Below are 18,647 nucleotides of genomic sequence, written 5' to 3'. Positions count from 1 at the left end.
GCATCATTCAAAGGTGAACAAAAAGGTTTTTTTAGTATAATTATGAACTCATTTATTAAAATACACATTTGTTATGTTTCTATCCATTGCAGTTATTGTTAACATTCAAATTGTTTCATCTTCGGCCAATGGGAGCCACCTCATATTGGACCCTTCAAATTGGCTACCAAGTCCTTTTGACATGGCACCAATAATCTTTCATAATTTCCATGCTTACTGGTGTGACAGGGTATTCTAAGCTCATTTTTGAATATTTCTTGACCCAAATATGGAGTCAGCCATTGCTTCATGGAATTTTTTAGGGGTAGATGGTGTATAGAGACCATAATCTGTATACTGTGGGTATGTGCTGGTTGCTATACACTGGTCCCTGTTTCTAGGTATTTACAGTATGCAAGTAAGATGTATTTTTAAGTATAAAATATAAAATGAGTTCATTCTAATACATACATTTTAAATTCAGTATCACAGAGTTTTTATGCAATTCAAAAATTAATTTCCCAAAAACACCAACATATTCATTTTTTTCTTTTTATTTATTTATTCATTTATTTTTTGACAGGGTCTTGCTTTGTTGCCCAGGCTGGAATGCAGTGGCACAATCATGGCTCACTGTAGTTTTGACCTCCTGGGCTCAAGCAGTCCTCCCACCTCAACTTCCTGAGTACCTGGGACTACAGGTGTGTACCACCATGCCCGGGTAAATTTTAAAATTTTTTTGTAAAGTTGGGGTTTCACCACGTTGCCGAGGCTGGTCTCTAACTCCTGAGCTCAAGCAATCCTCCTACTTGGGCCTCTCAAAATGTTGGGACTACACACGTGAGCCACTGGGCCTGGCCATTTGCTTTTTCTCAGACTGTGCTTGCAACAGTGTTACAATAACACCACCAATAATAGCATAAGAATACGGTTAGTGATAATTTCAGTTGCTGTTTTGTCTTGTTGCTTTGAATACTATATACTGTTAAATTAGTGTGTTTTAGTTGTTGTGTTTTAAAGTCACTTGGAATAATTCTCTATGGTTATGCCACCAACTTCACATACAAGTAAGTTCATTTATTTATTTGGGTTTCACTTTTATGGGATTGTATTTTGTTTTTTTGGTTTTTCTGAGATGCAGTCTCACTCTCTTGCCCAGGCTAAAATGTAGTGGCATGGTCATAGCCCACTGCAGCCTTGAACTCCTGGGCTCAAGCAATCCTCCTGCCTTGGCTTCCCAAAGCACTGGGATTACAGATGCAAGCCAGTGCAACTGGCCTGCTTTTTAACTTTGTTTCTCTTTTATTATAATAATGTAAATGACTTTATATGGTTCCAAATTCACATCTACAATACAGGTTTTATGAGATACCCACATACTGTACTGTTCCTATTTTTACTACTCTGCTCCCTTCCTCCTTTTAGGTAACCATGTTTTTTTAAAGGTTTTAATTTATCCTTTCAGTTAAAAAATAGGTAAATATTTAGATGAATGGTGACATACCATACTACATTTTTCTCCAACTTGCTTTCTTCACTTAACGATAAATACTGGAATTCACTGTAAAGTGCTTCATACTGTATATGTCCCTCATACTTTTTAATTTTTATTTCTTTATATTTTATTTTTTATTATACTTTAAGTTCTGGGGTACATGTGCAGAATGTGCAGGTTTGTTACGTAGGTATACAAATGCCATGGTGGTTTACTGCATCCATTAACCCATCGTCTACATTAGGTATTTCTCCTAATGCTATCCCTCCCCTAGCCCCCTAGCCCCCAACAGGCCCCAGTGTGTGACGTTCCCCTCGCTGTGTCCATGTGTTCTCATTGTTCAGCTCCCACTTATGAGTGAGAACATGAGGTGTTTGGTTTTCTGTTCTTGTGTTAGTTTGCTGAGAATGATGGTTTCCAGCTTCATCCATGTGCTTGCAAAGGACATGAACTCATCCTTTTATATGGCCGCATAGTATTCCATGTTGTATATGTGCCACATTTTCTTTATCCAGTCTATCATTGATGGGCATTTGGGTCGGTTCCAAGTCTTTGCTATTGTGAATAGTGCTGCAATAAACATACGTGTGCATGTGTCTTTATAGTAGCATGATTTATAATCCTTTGGGTATATACCCACTAATGAGATTGCTGGGTCAAATAGTATTTCTAGTTCTAGATCCTTGAGGAATTGCCACACTGTCTTCCACAATGGTTGAACTAATTTACACTCCCACCAACAGTATAAAAGCATACCTATTTCTCTACATTCTCCCCAGCATCTGTTGTTTCCTGACATTTTAATGATTGCCATTCTAACTGGCATGAGATGGTAGCTCATTGTGGTTTTGATTTGCATTTCTCTAATGACCAGTGATGATGAGCTTTTTTTCATGTTTGTTTGCTGCATAAATGTCTTCTTTTGAGAAGTGCCTGTTCACATCCTGCACCCACCCCACTTTTTGATGGGGTTGTTTGTTTTTTCTTGTAAATTTGTTTAAGCTCTTTGTAGATTCTGGATATTAGCTCTTTGTCACATGGATAGATTGCAAAAATTTTCTCCCATTCTGTAGGTTTCCTGTTCACTCTGATGATAGTTTCTTTTGCTGTGCAGAAGCTCTTTAGTTTAATTAATCCCATTTGTCAATTTTGGCTTTTGTTGCCATTACTTCTGGTGTTTTATTCATGAAGTCTTAGCCCTTGCCTATGTCCTGAATGGTACTGCCTAGGTTTTCTTCTAGGGTTTTTATGGTTTTAGGTCTTACGTTTAAGTCTTTAATCCGTCTTGAGTTAATTTTTGTATAAGGTGTAAGGAAGTGGTCCAGTTTCAGTTTTCTGCATATGGCTAGCCAGTTTTCCCAACACCATTTATTAAATAGGGAATCCTTTCCCCATTGCTTCTTTTTCTCAGGTTTGTCAAAGATCACATGGTTGTAGATGTGTGGTGTTATTTCTCAGGTTTCTGTTCTGTTTCATTGGTCTATATATCTGTTTCGGTACCAGTACTGTGCTGTTTTGATTACTGTAGCCTTGTAGTATAGTTTGAAGTCAGGTAGCGTGACGCCTACAGCTTTGTTCTTTTTGCTTAGGATTGTCTTGGCCATGCGGGCTCATTTTTGGTTCCATATGAAATTTAAAGTAGTTTTTTCTAATTCTGTGAAGAAAGTCACTGGTAGCTTGATGGGGATAGCATTGAATGTATAAATTACTTTGGGCAGTATGGCCATTTTCACAATATTGACTCTTCCTATCCATGAGCATAGAATGTTTTTCCATTTGTTTGTGTCCTCTCTTACTTCCTTGAGCAGTGGTTTGTAGTTCTCCTTGAAGAGGTCCTTCACATCCCTTGTAAGTTGGATTCCTAGGTATTGTATTCTCTTTATAGCAGTTGTGAATGGGAGTTCACTCATGATTTGGCTCTCTGTTTCTCTATTATTGGTATGTAGGAATGCTTGTGATTTTTGCACTTTGATTTTGTATCCTCAGACTTTGCTAAAATTGCTTATCTGCTTAAGGAGATTTTGCGCTGAGACAATGGGGTTTTCTAAATACACAATCATGTCATCTGCAAACATTGACAATTTGACTTCCTGTTTTCCTATTTGAATACCCTTTATTTCTTTCTCTTGCCTGATTGCCCTGGCCAGGACTTCCAATACTATGTTGAACAGGAGAGGTGAGAGAGGGCATCCTTGTCTTGTGCTGGTTTTCAAAGGGAATGCTTCCAAATTTTGCCCGTTTAGTATGATATTTATTGTGGGTTTGTCTTAAATAGCTCTTATTATTTTGAGATATGCTTCATCAATACCTAGTTCATTGAGAGTTTTTAGCATGAAGGGGTTTTGAATTTTATCAAAGGCCTTTTCTGCATCTATTGAGATAATCATGTGGTTTTTGTCATTGATTCTGTTTATGTGATGGATTACGTTTATTGATTTGCATATGTTGAACCAGCCTTGCATCCCAGGGTTCAATCTGACTTGATCGTGGTGGATAAGCTTTTTGATGTGCTGCTGGATTTGGTTTGACAGTTTTTTATTGAGAATTTTCACGTTGATGTTCATCAAGGATATTGGCCTGAATTTTTTTTTTTTTTTTTTGGTGTGTCTGCCAGGTTTTGGTATCAGGATGATGCTCGCCTCATAAAAAGAGGGAGGATTCCCTCTTTTTCTATTGTTTGGAATAGTTTCAGAAGGAATGGTACCAACTGCTCTGTGTACCTCTGGTAGAAGAATTCAGCTGTGAATCCGTCTGGTCCTGGACTTTTTTTGTGTGGTAGGATATTAATTACTGTCTCAATTTCAAAACTTGTTATTGGTCTATTCAGGGATTCAACTTCTTCTTTGTTTAGACTTGGGACGGTGTATGTGTCTATGAAATTATCCATTTCTTCTAGATTTTCTAGTTTATTTGCGTAGAGGTGTTTATGGTGTTCTCTGATGGTAGTTTGTATGTCTATGGTATCAGTGGTGACATCCACTTCATCATTTTTTATTGCGTCCATTTGATTCTTCTCTCTTGTCTTCTTTATTAGTCTGGCAGGTGGTCTATCTCTTTTGTTGATCTTTTCAAAAAACCAGGTCCTGGATTCATTGATTTTTTGAAGGGTTTTTCATGTCTCTATCTCCTTTGGTTCTGTTCTGATCTTAGTTATTTCTTGTCTTCTGCTAGCTTTTGAATTTGTTTGATCTTGCGTCTCTAGTTCTTTTAATTGTGATGTTAGAGTGTCAATTTTAGATCTTTCCTCCTTTCTCTTGTGGGCATTTAGTGTTATAAATTTCCCTCTACACACTGCTTTAAATGTGTCCCAGAGATTCTGGGACGTTGTGTCTTTGTTCTCATTGGTTTCAAAGAATATCTTTATTTCTGCTTTAATGTTGTTATTTACCCAGTATTCATTCAGGTTGTTCAGTTTCCATGTAGTTGTGCAGTTTTGAGTGAGTTTCTTAATCCTGAGTTCTAATTTGATTGCACTATGGTCTGAGAGAGTGTTTGTTATGATTTCCATTCTTTTGCATTTGCTGAGGAGTGTTTTACGTCTTATGTGGTCAATTTTAGAATAAGTGTGATGTGGTGCTGAGAAGAATGTATATTCTGTTGATTTGGGGTGGAGAGTTATATAGGTGTTTATTAGATCCGCTTGGTCCAGAGCTGAGTTGAAGTCCTGAATATTCTTAACTTTTTGTCTTGTTGATCTGTGTAATATTGACAGTGGGGTGTTAAAGTCTCCCACTATTATTATGTGGGAGTCTAAGTCTCTTTGTAGGTCTCTAAGAACTTGCTTTATGAATCTGGGTGCTCATGTATTGGGTGCATATATATTTAGGATAGTTACCTCCTCTTGTTGCATTGATCCCTTTACTATTATGTAATGGCCTTCTTTGTCTCTTTTGATCTTTGTTAGTTTAAAGTCTGTTTTCTCAGAGACTAGAATTGCAACCTCTGCTTTTTTTTTTTTTTTTTGCTTTCCATTTGCTTGCTAAATATTCCTCCATCCCTTTATTTTGAGCCTGTGTGCATCTTTGCATGTGAGATGGGTCTCCTGAATACAGCACACCAATGGGTCTTGACTCTTTATCCATTTTGCCAGTCTGTGTCTTTTAGTTGGGGTATTTAGCCTGTTTATATTTAAGTTTAGTATTATGTGTGAATTTGATCCTGTCATTATGATGCTAGCTGGTTGTTTCGCCTGTTCGTTGATGCAGTTTCTTCATAGTGTCAATGACCTTTACAATTTGGTATGTTTTTGCAGTGGCTGGTAGTATTTGTTCCTTTCCATGTTTAGTGCTTCCTTCAGGAGCTCTTGTAAGGCAGGCCTGGTGGTGACAAAATCTCTCAGCATTTGCTTGTCAGTGAAGGATTTCATTTCTCCTTTGCTTTTGAAGCTTAGTGTGGCTATATATGAAATTCTGGGTTGAAAATTCTTTTCTTTAAGAATGTTGAATATTGGCCCCCACTCTCTTCTGGCTTGTAGGGTTTCTGCAGAGAGATCCACTCTTACTCTGATGGGCTTCCCTTTGTGGGTAACCCGACCTTTCTGTCTGGCTGCCCTTAACATTTTTTCCTTCATTTCAACCTTGGTAAATCTGATGATTGCGTGTCTTGGGGTTGCTCTTCTTGAGGAGTATCTTTGTGTTGTGCTCTGTGTTTCCTGAATTTGAATGTTGGCCTGTCTTGCTAGGTTGGGGAAGTTCTCCTGGATATCCTGAGGAGTGTTTTCCAACTTGGTTCTATTCTCTCTGTCATTTTCAGGCACACCAGTCAAATGTAGGTTTGGTCTTTTCACATAGTCCCATATTTCTTGGAGGCTTTGTTCATTCCTTTTCATTCTTTTTTCTCTAATCTTGTCTTCTCACTTTATTTTATTAAGTTGATATTCAATCTCTGATATCCTTTCTTCTGCTTGATCAATTCAGCTATTGATACTTGTGTATGCTTCACAAAGTTCTCGTGCTGTGTTTTTCAGTTCCATCAGATCATTTACGTTCTCTAAACTGGTTATTCTAGTTAGCAGTTCCTCTAACCTTTTTTCAAGATTCTTAGCTTCCTTGCATTGGGTTAGAACATGCTCCTTTAGCTCAGAGGAGTTTGTTATTACTCACCTTCTGAAGCCCACTTCTGTCAATTTGTCAAACTCATTCTCCATCCAGTTTTGTTCCCTTGCTGGTGAGGAGTTATGATCCTTTGGAGGAGAAGAGGCATTCTGGTCTTTGGAATTTTCAGCCTTTTTGGGCTGGTTTCTCCCCATCTTCATGGATTTATCTACCTTTGGTGCTGCATGTTGGTGACCTTTGGATGGGGTCTCTGAGTGGATGTCCTTTTTATTGATGTTGATGCTATTCCTTTCTGTTAGTTTTCCTTCCAACAGTCAGGCCCCTCTGCTGCAGGTCTGCTGGAGGTCCACTCCAGACTCTGTTTGCCTGGGTCTCACCAGTGGAGGCTGCAGAACAGCAAAGATTGCTGCCTGTTCCTCCCTCTGGAAGCTTCGTCCCAGAGGGGCACCTGCCAGAGGCCAGCCAGACCTCTCCTATATGAGGTATCTGTCAGCCCCTGCTGGGAGGTGTCTCCCCATCAGGAGGCACAGGGGTCAGGGACCCACTTGAGGAGGCAGTCTGACCCTTAGCAGAGCTTGAACACTGTGCTGGGATATCCGCTGCTGGCTTCAGAGCCATCAGGCAGGGACGTTTACTTCTGAAGCTGTGCCCACAGCCGTCCCTTCCCCCAGGTGCTGTGTCCCAGGGAGTTGGGGGTTATATCTATAAGCCCCTGACTGGGGCTGCTGCCTTCTTTTCAGAGATGCCCTGCCCAGAGAAGAGAAATCTAGAGAGGCAGTCTGGCCACAGAGGCCTTGCTGAGCTGTGGTGGGCTCCACCCAGTTCGAACCTCCCAGCAGCTTTGTTTACACTGTGAGGATAAAACTACCCACTCAAGCCTCATCAATGGCAGATGCCCCTCCCCCCACCAAGCTCAAGTGTCCCAGGTTGACTTCAGACTGCTGTGCTGGCACCAAGAATTTCAAGCCAGTGGATCTTAGATTGCTGGGCTCTGCCTCATGCCTTTTTAAAAACTGCATAGTACTCCACTGTGTGGATGTTCCATAATTAATTCAACCATTTCATTATGACAGATATTTGGATTATTTCCAGGCTTTTGCTATAAAGTGCTTCAAAGAATAACTTCCTGTATATATACCTATTTTCATATTTTTGTCAGTGTTGGTCAGATTTTTAGAAGTGAGATTTGCTAGCAAAAATAAAATAAACACATATGTAACTTTGTTACATACTGCCAAATTCTCCCTTGTTGGGGTTTTTCCATTTTGTACTCCAAAAAGAAGAGGAGGAAGAAAAAAAGAAAGAAACAAAAACTGCCCCTTTTTTCTATAGGAGCCTCACTCACTAGCAGCCTGTTTTGTAAAACTTGGACTTTTGGGAATCTGAAGGATGAGAAACAGTATCTCCGCAATTCTTCATGTGCATTTCTCTTACTAAGAGCAAGGTTACAAATGTTTTTATTTAAGGGGCATTTCTTCCCCTTAAATGCCCTTGGGCATTTCTTTTTTTGTGTGTGTGGTTTTTTGTTGTTTTTTTTTTTTCTGAGACAGGGTCTTGCATGTTGCCCAGGCTGTAATGCAGTGGTTAGTTATAGTGCACTACAACTTCAAACACCTAGGCTCAAGTGATCTTCTTAGGTTAACCTCCCAAGTACCTGCGACTACAGGTGTATACCACTGCACCCAGCTCACTCTCTCGTGCATGCTCTTGCTCTTTCTCTCTTTCCTTCCTTCCTTCCCTCCTTCCCTCCTCCCTCCTTCTTTCCTTTTATCTTTCTTTTTCTCTCCCTTCCTCTCCCTTCCTCTCCCTTCGTCTCCCTTCCCTTCCCTCTCCCCTCTCCCTCCCCTCTCCCTTCCCTCTCCCTTCCCTTCTCTTCCCTTCCCTCTTCCTTTCTTTTCTTTCTTCTTTCTTTCTTCTTTTCTTTCCTTTCCTGTTTCTCTCTTCCTTTCATTCTTCTTTTTTTTTTTTTTTTTGAGACAGGGTCTCACTCTGTCACCCTGGCTGGAGTCCAGTGGTTTGATCATGACTTACTGCAGCCTGGACCTCCCAGGCTTCGAATAGCTGGGACTACAGGGACACACCACCATGCCCCACTACTTTTTGTATTTTTTGTAGAGACAGTCTCATCATGTTGCCTAGGCTGGTCTTTAATTCTCTGCCTGCCTCAACCTCTCAAAGTGCTGGCATTACAGGCATGAGCCACTGTGCCTGGCCCCATTTCTTTTTCTGTAAAATGACTGCTTATCTCTCTAGTCATTTTGCTATCAGGTTGTTAGTCTTTTTCTTCTCTGTTTTTAGGCAGGCTTTACATATAAGTTTATTCAACTGTCTCATATAAGTTGCAAATATTTCTTTACAGTTTGTCATTTGTCTTTATAGTTTGCTTGTGGTGTTTTTGTTTTGGCTATAGAAAAGCTATTTTATGTAGTAAGATTTACCAATATTTCCCTTTATTGTATCTGGTTTTGACCATTGCTGGGAAAGTTTTCTTTAGGCTCTAATTATTGGGGAATCCTCCCATAATTTTTTTTAGTACTTGTATAGGTTCAGTTCTTCATGTTTAAATATCTGATCCTTTTCGGTTTTATTTTTGGAACAGATCCAAGTTTATCCTTTTCCTTACGAATACCCAGTTATTTGAATACCACTTTGGTTTTTGCCTTTTTTTTTTTTTTTTTTTTTTTTTGAGACAGTACTCACTCTGTTGCCCAGGCTGGAGTGCAGTGACACAATCATGACTTACTTCAGCCTTGACCTCTTGGACTCAAGCGATCCTTCTGCCTTGGCCTCCCTGGTAGCTAGGACTACATGCATGCACCACCATGCCTAGCTAGTTTTTTTTTTTTTTTTTTTGAGATGGAGTTTCACTCTTGTTGCCCAGGCTGGAGTGCAATGGCATGATCTCGGGTCACTGCAACCTCCGCCTCCCGGGTTCAAGCAATTCTCCTGCCTCAGCCTCCCATGTAGCTGGGATTACAGGCATGTGCCACCACGCTTGGCTAATTTTGTAATTTTTGGTAGAGATGGGGGTTTCTCCATGTTGTCAGGCTGGTCTCGAACTCCTGATCTCAGGTGATCCACCTGCCTCGGCCTCCCAAAGTGCTGGGATTACAGGCGTGAGCTACCATACCTGGCACCTAGCTAATTTTAATTTTTTTTGTAGAGACAAGATCTAGCTATGTTGCCCAGGCTGGTCCCAAGCTCAAACAGTCCTCCCGCCTTGGCCTCCCAAAGTGCTGGGATTACAGGCATGAACTACCATGTGTGGCCTTGAACACCAATTATCAAAAAGTCCATCTCTTCCTCACCGCTTTGAGATACAGCTTTTATCTATACTAAATTTCCATATGTACTTGGGTCAATTTCTCATTTTCCTATTATGTTTTATTGGTTTTTTATTCATGTGCCAGTGCCAACTATTAAGCTTTAAAGGTTTTATAATGCTTTAGTATCTGTTATGATTGTCCCCTCCACCCCTGGCAAAGCTCTCTTTTTCAAGATTTCCTGTGTTTTTCTTATTTCTTTTTCCACCTGAATTTTTTAACAAATTTGTGCTTACAGCCGTGTTCTTAATCAGGGATGTTTATCAGAAGCGTCTTTAGAGTTGAAGAAGAAAAGAAATACTTGACCCCCCACCCAGACATGGTGAATTCTGGACGTTGGGGACATTTGAATTCACATAGTGAATTCTGGACACTGGGGACAATTCTAGATATTTAAAACAATCTCTACAGTTGATTGTGATAATCCCATTTTTAAAAGAGGCCTATAAAGTGTCATAGCCAGGTTTTAATTCCAGACTACTTTATGATTTGTTTTCCCTTATGTATTCTGGCCCATAGTTAATGACTACAGCAACTACTGTAAGCCAGAAATTTCTCTAGTCCTCTTTCACTCCTTCCTCTTCCTTAATTCTATTTTCAGTTAGTCACCAAACTGAAATTTTACCTCAGAAATATCTGGCTGTAAATCTCCAATGCCACTGTCTCTACCATCATTCTTACGGACTGTTAAGCAATCTCTTAATACTACAGTCTATCATTTGCACTGCCTATACAGTTATTGTTCCCTCAAAACAAGGTCAATCATGCCACTCCTTTGCTAGCCTTTGTTGGCTCTTATGATAAATTCAACCACCTTACCATGGTACTTAGGCCTTTTACCGTCAGGTCCCAGCCTTCATCTTGGTCATGACATCCCTATCATTCCTTTATCTCTGTCCTTCCCCATACTGAATATTCCCGCATACAGAATTTCTCACTAGTGGATGGACACCAGATCTAGTATCTCTGCATATTTACACTTGCTGTTTCTTTCACTTAGAAGACCACCTCCCACCCCGAACTTCTTTGCCTGGTAAGCTCTCAGTGTTTGAGATGCGGTTCAAATAACATCTCTTTGATAAAGCCTTTTCTAGTCTCTCAGTGAGAATTAGTTGCCTCATCCTCTTTATTCTCACAAAACTTTATTATTTGTATCTTTATAATGTGATTTATATGAGTCTCTAATCTCCCAGGCATTTCACACTTTCCACATCAACCAGAATGTGAGCTTTTCATGTTTTTCCAGCCTCTAGCATAGCGCGTAGCATATAGCAAGCACTCAAATGTTTGTTCAATGAATGAAAACAAATAAAGCTTCATTAGGCTGTAATGATTGAAACAGAAATAAGATATAACAGTGGCCAGCTTGTTATACTGTTGAGATCTCTCGTTTTTCTTTGTAGTCAGCCTTCCTAGACTTCATTCTCTGTACATAGCAATTTCTTACTCTTTGAGGAACCATCTACAATACCCATAGTAGTAAGTTAGATAGCCATCCAACTCTATATCTACCTATTTAAGAAGTTCTGTCTTTGTCGTAAAAACAGATGCTGCTTTACAGAAGAAAGTGCAACAATTTAGTCCATATTGGTGGCGTAGTCTGTGGGATAGGTAAATAGGTATAGAATTTCAGAGTTAATTATTCACTAAAATTGGAAAAGATCTGCTTGATCATTAAATTCTATCACAATTATGTACATGATGAAGCACTAATACAGATGATGATCTTGGGTAGAAGACGAAGTCCTGTTGGGAGTTAAATTATTTTATAACTATAGCAACTATTTTATCTGAAGTTTTCCCCCTCAACTGTATGATTATGTTATAATCTCTGAAATGATCAAGTATGATAACATGAAAAAGGGAAGGAATCATATTTTTAAAATAATTTAAGCACAATTTCTTAGTAAGAAGGTATCAAATACTTGGAGTAATCCAGTTTAAAATTTCTAGGAAATCATTTTTTTTAAGAAGAATCAGTTTTAAAATACAGATTAAATTGAATAATTTTAATTTGTATATCTGAATTACCAAATAACATTAAATAATTTTAAATATATATTTTAATATAAAATTAGTTTTTATTATTGAGTTTTATTGAAATAGAGAAATATATTTATGAATTTGAGATACCTATGTCAGTCTTTCATTTAGCAACTATTTTGTTAATTATTGATTTCCATATAACTTCACCATTGGGAATGTCACATATTTCCTGAAGTATATAACCAGCCCTTCATAATAAAAATATATTTTAAAATGTTTTTAGAAGACATTAAAATCAAGGTTTTCACTGTCACCCCTTTTCTCCTTTTTTCCAACCTTTTGATGATGATAAGATGTATTTTGTTATAAGTTACTTCCTTGTACAATCAAGTAAAAGACAACTTTGGGTTGTATGTGGCTCCAGCTTGAAATTGCATATACATATTCTTATAAAAATTTTTGAATTATGATTCTAAAATTACTCAGGGGAATGATTGGAGTTTTTATATAGTAGTTAATCACTTTCATTACATATATTCTGTTTTTTCTGTAGATTAGACATATTTCCACAATTTAAATTAATGAATTTTATTACTTTAAATTATTTTTTTTCACAGGTTTCTTTTCTAAAATCCAGGCAATGTAAATTACATATCATTATGAAACCATTGTTTGGGAAACCAGTGTGGCATCTGCAATCCCAATATTTCAAAATATTATTGGAACCAAAAATTGAACCATGCTTTGCAGTATATTGTTTGAAGTATTTAAGCAAAGGATGTATTCTTAATTATTCGAGTTACAGTGTGCCACTTAACTTTATTTCAAGTGAGGTATATTTTGGGAGAATTCTTTATGAAAATCAAGATAACTTGAATCTAGCACTTTTTCCTTATCTTTTCAAAATTAAATATTTTCAACAGTAATGCTAATGATTAGGTAAAGTGTCAGTAATAGATTGTTAAAATATTAATATTCAATACTTTACACATAGAAATATCAGTGTATTCCATTTTTTAGTTCCACATACTTAAAAATATTATTTATTTAATGACCACCATTATAGAACAATGCATTAACTTTTTTGTATGTGACTTGAGATAGAAGTCTTAGATACTAAGTGCATTCATACTTATATTTTAATCTATATTTTTCTTCTGGAACATTATTAGTAAATTTTGAGATTATAGAACTGTTGACCCAGTCATACATGTACAGAGCTTGGCCTCCGAGTTAATTAAATATGAGTTAATAATATATTATAAGGAAATTATTGTCCTTATTACAGTTATTAGGTAGTTACTCAAATTATAGCTTGAAAGGAATGCAGAGCATGGAAAACTCAGGATTAAATTATGCATTTGAACCTTAGGCCAGTTTTTACTGTAGAGACAGTTTGCTGCTAAAAGAGAAATTGTATGTCATTGAAATTAAATGCTTTTCTGGGGATGGAAGATTCCAGTTTTTAATGAAATTACTGAGTGTGGTGTAGTGAAATGATTAAAATCTGTATTCCGGGAATGTGGCAGGGAAAAAAAAATCAATAAGTGCTAGCACAGCTTTGCTGCTCAATGTGAATCCTGAGAATGAAATAAACTACTACAAAAATAATAATTAAAAACATATCAGCACATTAATTTATTTAGCATCAGTCTCCTGAGACATCATCTTCACTAATTTTTAGCATACATTTTACTCTGTAATGAGCAGCCTTCTTTTCAGATATCCCTATTAGACAGGCAGTATTTCTGCCCTTCCCCCAGTGCTCCTGCATTGCAATCATTGTACTTGCACTTATTATGTTACAAATGACCGAGGTAAGGCTGACATTCTCAGTGCATGCAAAAAGACCGAGTCTGCCAAGCTTTTTTTTTTCCTAATGAAGCAGCTTTGTGAAATCTCCCCATGTGTTAATACTAATGAAGATCCTCCAGCACAATTAAAATCACAGCCAGTGGCTGAAGAGGAAACATAAAACAATAGCATCTTTTAAGATACATTTATCCACATATGTATAAAATATACATAGATGATCAAATTATTCTCCGATAGCTTAATTTTTACTTACTCTTCATCCTGAAAATTAAATTATGCAATTTTTAATTATATGAACTTTCAGACTTTCTTGTGTTCTGGAGGGAAAAAACGGTACCTCAACGAACTTCTAAAAAAAAAAAAACGTATCTTCTTGGCTAATAAAGTGTTATCAAGATTAAGGCTTTTAAAAAAATTGTTTTTAGGAATCTATAGGATGGGGTGCGGTAGGGAATGGGGCCTGTTGTATCTTTAGTTTAACTTGATTGGTTGCAGGATTTGGGAATTGGGGTTGGGGGAGTGGAAGGGTAAAAAGAAAGTTGGAAGAGATTCTGGGGGTAGACCATAGCATATGACTGCATTTGTAGTTTAAAGGAGCAAAGGGCTACCAGTCTTACTCATAACTTGATTTTTAAAAAGTGTTCAGTGCCTACAATTTGCTATGCTTTTTTTCTAATCTCTCAGAAACTGGAAAAAAAGCTATCGAGATTACCTTTTACAGTGTGTGCATATAACTTTAAAACGACTATTTTAACGTCTTTTATTTAAATTTTATTTTAACTTAGTGCATAAACATTACAGCCAGTTTAACTTGTCCGTGGAAAGGCAGTAGAATTTTACCCCGGGACCGTCTTGCATACTGCTTTTTTTGAGTTTTAACATCCGCAAAATCTTGGCATATTAATTTAGTTGGGTTGTAGAATTCTGAGTTTAGGAACAAAAAAAGTTTAGGTGGAGATGGTTGACCTATGCTCCCTACTCTGTAGCTTTTGTTTTTTTAAAAACTAAGTTTTAAATCCCGTTTTCTGTCCTGTCTTCTTTAAAAGCCAAACAAAACATTTTAAGTTTCTTAACTTTTTCCTGGGACAAGGAACGGTGCAAACTCAAAGCTACAGTATTCTTGGAAAGAAGCAGCAACCCCCTCCCTTGGCTCCTTTAGGAGCTGATAGGTCATTTATTATTGGAACTGAAATGGTATAAACAATTCTCTCTCTTTTTTTCCCTTGTTAACAGCAACTTTCATTGTTAGAGAGAGGAGAGAGAGAGAAGCCTTGTTGGTTGACGTCACTTGGTTCATGAAGCCTTCGCCTAGAAGTGAAGCTGCTGAACAAACCTTGAGAAGAATCATCTCCTGCTTCAATCTGCTGCTGGATAGGAACTAATCAGAGAGAGAGAGGCGGAAGACGGAGAAGGAGGGAGTCGAAGGCTTTCCCGATCACAAATCTCACCTCCACTACAACTCTCTTTATACTTTTCTTGCAGAAATAATAATAGAAATCAGGAGGTGGTGGGGTTTCCAAAAATCTTAACCTTCAACCATCTGGGGAAAAGGCAAAAATCCCATCTACCGCAACTCTCAGTTCGAGAGTAAAGGTGAGTTTAAAATCCTCGGGCGTGAGGGGTGCGGGTGAGGATGTAAATTCCCAGTGTTACAAAGCCGGTGGAAACAGCAGCGGAGAAGCTGCGCTCGGGCAAGCGAGGGACTCCGGAGTTGCTGCGTGGAGGCGCTCGCCCCGCCGCCCTCTCGCCCTCCGCCGCTGTTTATCCTCGCCGGTCGGTGCGGCTCTTTGTTGTGGTGGCCGGAAGGCTGGGGTGGTTCTCGGGGTCCCGAGTGGAGTTTGGGGGAGGAGGACACGGAGATGTGCCGTCCTGGGTGGGAGGTGGGGGGTGCGGCCTCAGGAGAACGTAAACTTTATTCCTAGAAGCCGGTGCGGGACTTCGCTGGAGTAGGGCCGCGGGTTGTGCTCCCGGCCGGGCAGGCGCTGCCGCCGCGAGTCCGCCGCCTTTGTGCCGGCCGCCCTGGCTTCGCGTCTCCTTCCTCTTCCCCTTCGGCTTCCAGCGCTCAGGTCGCCGCCAACAGTTTTGCTTCTTAAAAAACAACCTCTGTCAGCGTTGCGATGGCCGTTCCTACCCCGGAATATCCGCTGCTCCCCCACTCCCTGCCGGGGTAGTTTGTGGATCACCCCCCACCCCCGTCCGCCTCCTGCTGCCCTTTTTTGCCTCCGCCCCCTCTTCCCTATCGGACTGACGAGCTGCGTCTGCCACCCCCACTCCCCGGCTTGGGCCTCTAGCTCTCCCGTGTGTAGCTGGAGGCTCTGAGTTTACTGAAGATGAGCGGGGGTGGGGGTGGGGCAGGTGGGATTGGGAAAAGATCTGGATACCTGGGAAGGTCTATGTCAGCACGCAGAAGGTTTGAGGAGCATTGCTTCTCATACAGTAAGGTCTGTGCCTTGGTCTCATGTTTTAGCAGTTCTTCCCCGGGAACGACCGCCAGCTCCCAACTCCTCTGCTTCCCTCTTTTAATCTTCTTGTCGCTACCCCTCCCCCCCGCCCCCGTTCTCTTTCGCGGCTCCCTCCCCTTTAAGTAGTTTCACGAACCCCAGAATTGGGATTTGGGAAGGGGAAGGAAGTGTTTGAAGAGTCAGAGCTGGCTCTGTTGTTTGGGAGATTTTCTCTTCTTTTCTTTCTCCCTCTGTATTTATCTTTTGTCTGTTGCTTCCTTATAAAGAGGGAAGCAGCTGCAGTCCTTGGCCGAGTTGTTGAAATTTATCCCTTTGTGTATATTACAATATCCTCCATTTTTTTTCCTGCCCTCTAAACAACAAGCGTTTCGCCATCTTGGGCAATTTTATTCCCAAGTCTCTCTCTTTTTTATTTTTGAGGAAAGGAAAGAAGTATTAGGAAGTGTGTCTGGATAAGGCTCAAAGTTTAGGGAATGTTCAGGGGGCCCAGTGACGTCATGTAAACTTTACGGAGAAATTTTCCCAAGAGTAAATTTTTTGCTTAATTTTTCTCCTGTTTTATAGGATTGTGTAACTTACAGGTTACTAATAAGTTGTGTGGCTTATTTTTGTGTTTTGCTCTCAAAATGAGTATACGAAGTCTGCGTATTGTATGTTTTGGTAACAGGTGGAAGATTATGTGCAAAAAATGGTAAAAAACTTGTGCGTCATTTGTTATTTATCTGGTTTTTGTGTACTTTTTTTTAATTTAAAGGTTTCAACTGTTATCTGTAGTCAGTATATTACCTTTCTTATTTGCTCCACTCTCCCTTATGGATTTTTTGAAAATTAGCTTGGTTAATATTTATGTATGGTTATTTTAGATTATCTGGCTCCCGGTTTATAATAAAATGTTCTGGGGTTTTCTTTTTCTATTATTTATTTACATTTTGAAAAGAAATGACTATGGAAAATACCTTAAGATAATGGATACTTTAAAATTTAGTAGCAGATACTAAGTCAAACAATTGTTGAGTATTTAAGAGGCAGAATTGATTTTAAAAGTTATTTTATAATCGCTAGCTATAAACTCTTTGTCAGCCATTATGAACAGATAAACAAAAACTAGCACTGTTTTAATTTGCTTGTCTAACATAGTTTTTCGCCTCACAAAAGTTGGTTTGGTCACATGACCAAACTTAATGATACACTGACTAGTATATAAATAAGAGGCACTGTATATTGAATGGGAAAGTGGAATTCTGTCTCCTGTAGTCATTTTCAGTCAGCATATTTACATCTCTTCTAACAAGGACATGAAACTGTCTGTATTTAATTTGCATTCTCTTTGTCTTCTGGGTTGAGGGAAAAACACTGACTACAATTAACTTAAAAAAAGCTAATAGAAACAATTCTGAATACATTGAAAAGGTTTGTCTAACACACAGAAATTTATGTTCTATATGGTACGTTTTTATTTCTGTAGCAGTCTTCTTTGGTGTTATCTATTTATCCAGGAATTTGCTTCATGTAATATGCTATATAGAAAGCTTGACTGAGTTGAATGTCTGCCATTTATGTGAATTGTAGGTAGGTGAAAAATGTTTAAATAGTTAAAAGCACATAGAACAGATGGTTCTAAATTATACATGCAACAAAGGACTAGAAGATTTGGCAGATTATAAATGGCAAGCAACAGAGGATAAGCAGTTTAAGAAAATGGTAGTTAAGTACATTTGATGTCTCACACCTATTGTAAACACTGTACATATTATTGTCACTCTGCTGCATAATCAGTAATTTGGACAACATTAAGACACTCGTATGGTTCAGATAGAAAAAAGTAATTTTTACAAGTATTTGAAACAAGTGGTTGAATTTAAAATTATTTTAAGCCTACGATGATGATGAAGAGTCTTTTTTTTTTTTTTTTAGGAAATCAGATTGTATGCTTTAAAAATACAAAGTTATTTATGAGAACTTAATATTGTGTTCTTATAATGGTTGGAGAGAAACAGGAATGGGTACATATTTTAAAATCCAGATAATAGTAGCTTCACTGTTCTCACATGTTAAACTAGTGCCGAATTGTAGTACCATTTACTCTTACAAACACTAATGAAAAAATACTTCTAAACTCTTCAGTCTTGGAAATGCATTTATTGGAATACTGCTGGCATCATTTATGAAATACTTATTAAATGAAGGAAGGATATATTTTAGTTTTAATTTTTGAGTTTTGTACATAACATTATGATAGTGATTTTACTTGAATATTGTTTATTTACAATTTTTAGAATAGATGGATTCTTATGCAGTTTTTTTCTTTCTAGAACAGTCTCTGAGTAATTATATTTAGCATTTTCAAAAAATTGGGAATAGCTTAAAGTATTCAACTTGGTAGAAATTTGTTTTTATTTTTTATAAGCCATTCATTTAAAATGCACATAAGACTGTAATGGAAACCTTAGAATTTTAATTCTGTTGCCCTTTCTCCCATTTCTTTGTTTGCATGTTTATTATAGAACTGCAGTGTAAAGGAGCAGATGTTTTG

At 38.3% G+C, this 18,647-nt stretch overlaps 1 protein-coding gene across 43 annotated transcripts in view; it reads left to right on the top strand.

Moving 5' to 3' along the window:
• BAZ2B (bromodomain adjacent to zinc finger domain 2B) overlaps window positions 1-18,647 on the top strand; it is a 415,244-nt gene that overhangs the window by 78,725 nt on the left and 317,872 nt on the right. For 36 of the 43 annotated variants that reach the window (XM_063790193.1, XM_063790187.1, XM_063790176.1 and 33 more), the window contains one exon: window positions 14,886-15,245. The gene's annotated coding sequence lies outside the window, so the exon portion shown is untranslated. Of the gene's footprint in view, window positions 1-14,885; window positions 15,246-15,857; window positions 16,094-18,647 lie in introns of those variants that run through there. The other 7 variants (XM_063790215.1, XM_063790208.1, XM_063790195.1 and 4 more) reach the window with 2 other exon arrangements.

Source organism: Pan troglodytes, chromosome 13 (assembly GCF_028858775.2).
Source record: "Pan troglodytes isolate AG18354 chromosome 13, NHGRI_mPanTro3-v2.0_pri, whole genome shotgun sequence".
NCBI lineage: Eukaryota > Metazoa > Chordata > Mammalia > Primates > Hominidae > Pan > Pan troglodytes.
Note: the sequence above shows the minus strand (reverse complement) of the source record. Positions and strands in the feature narration are given on the sequence as shown.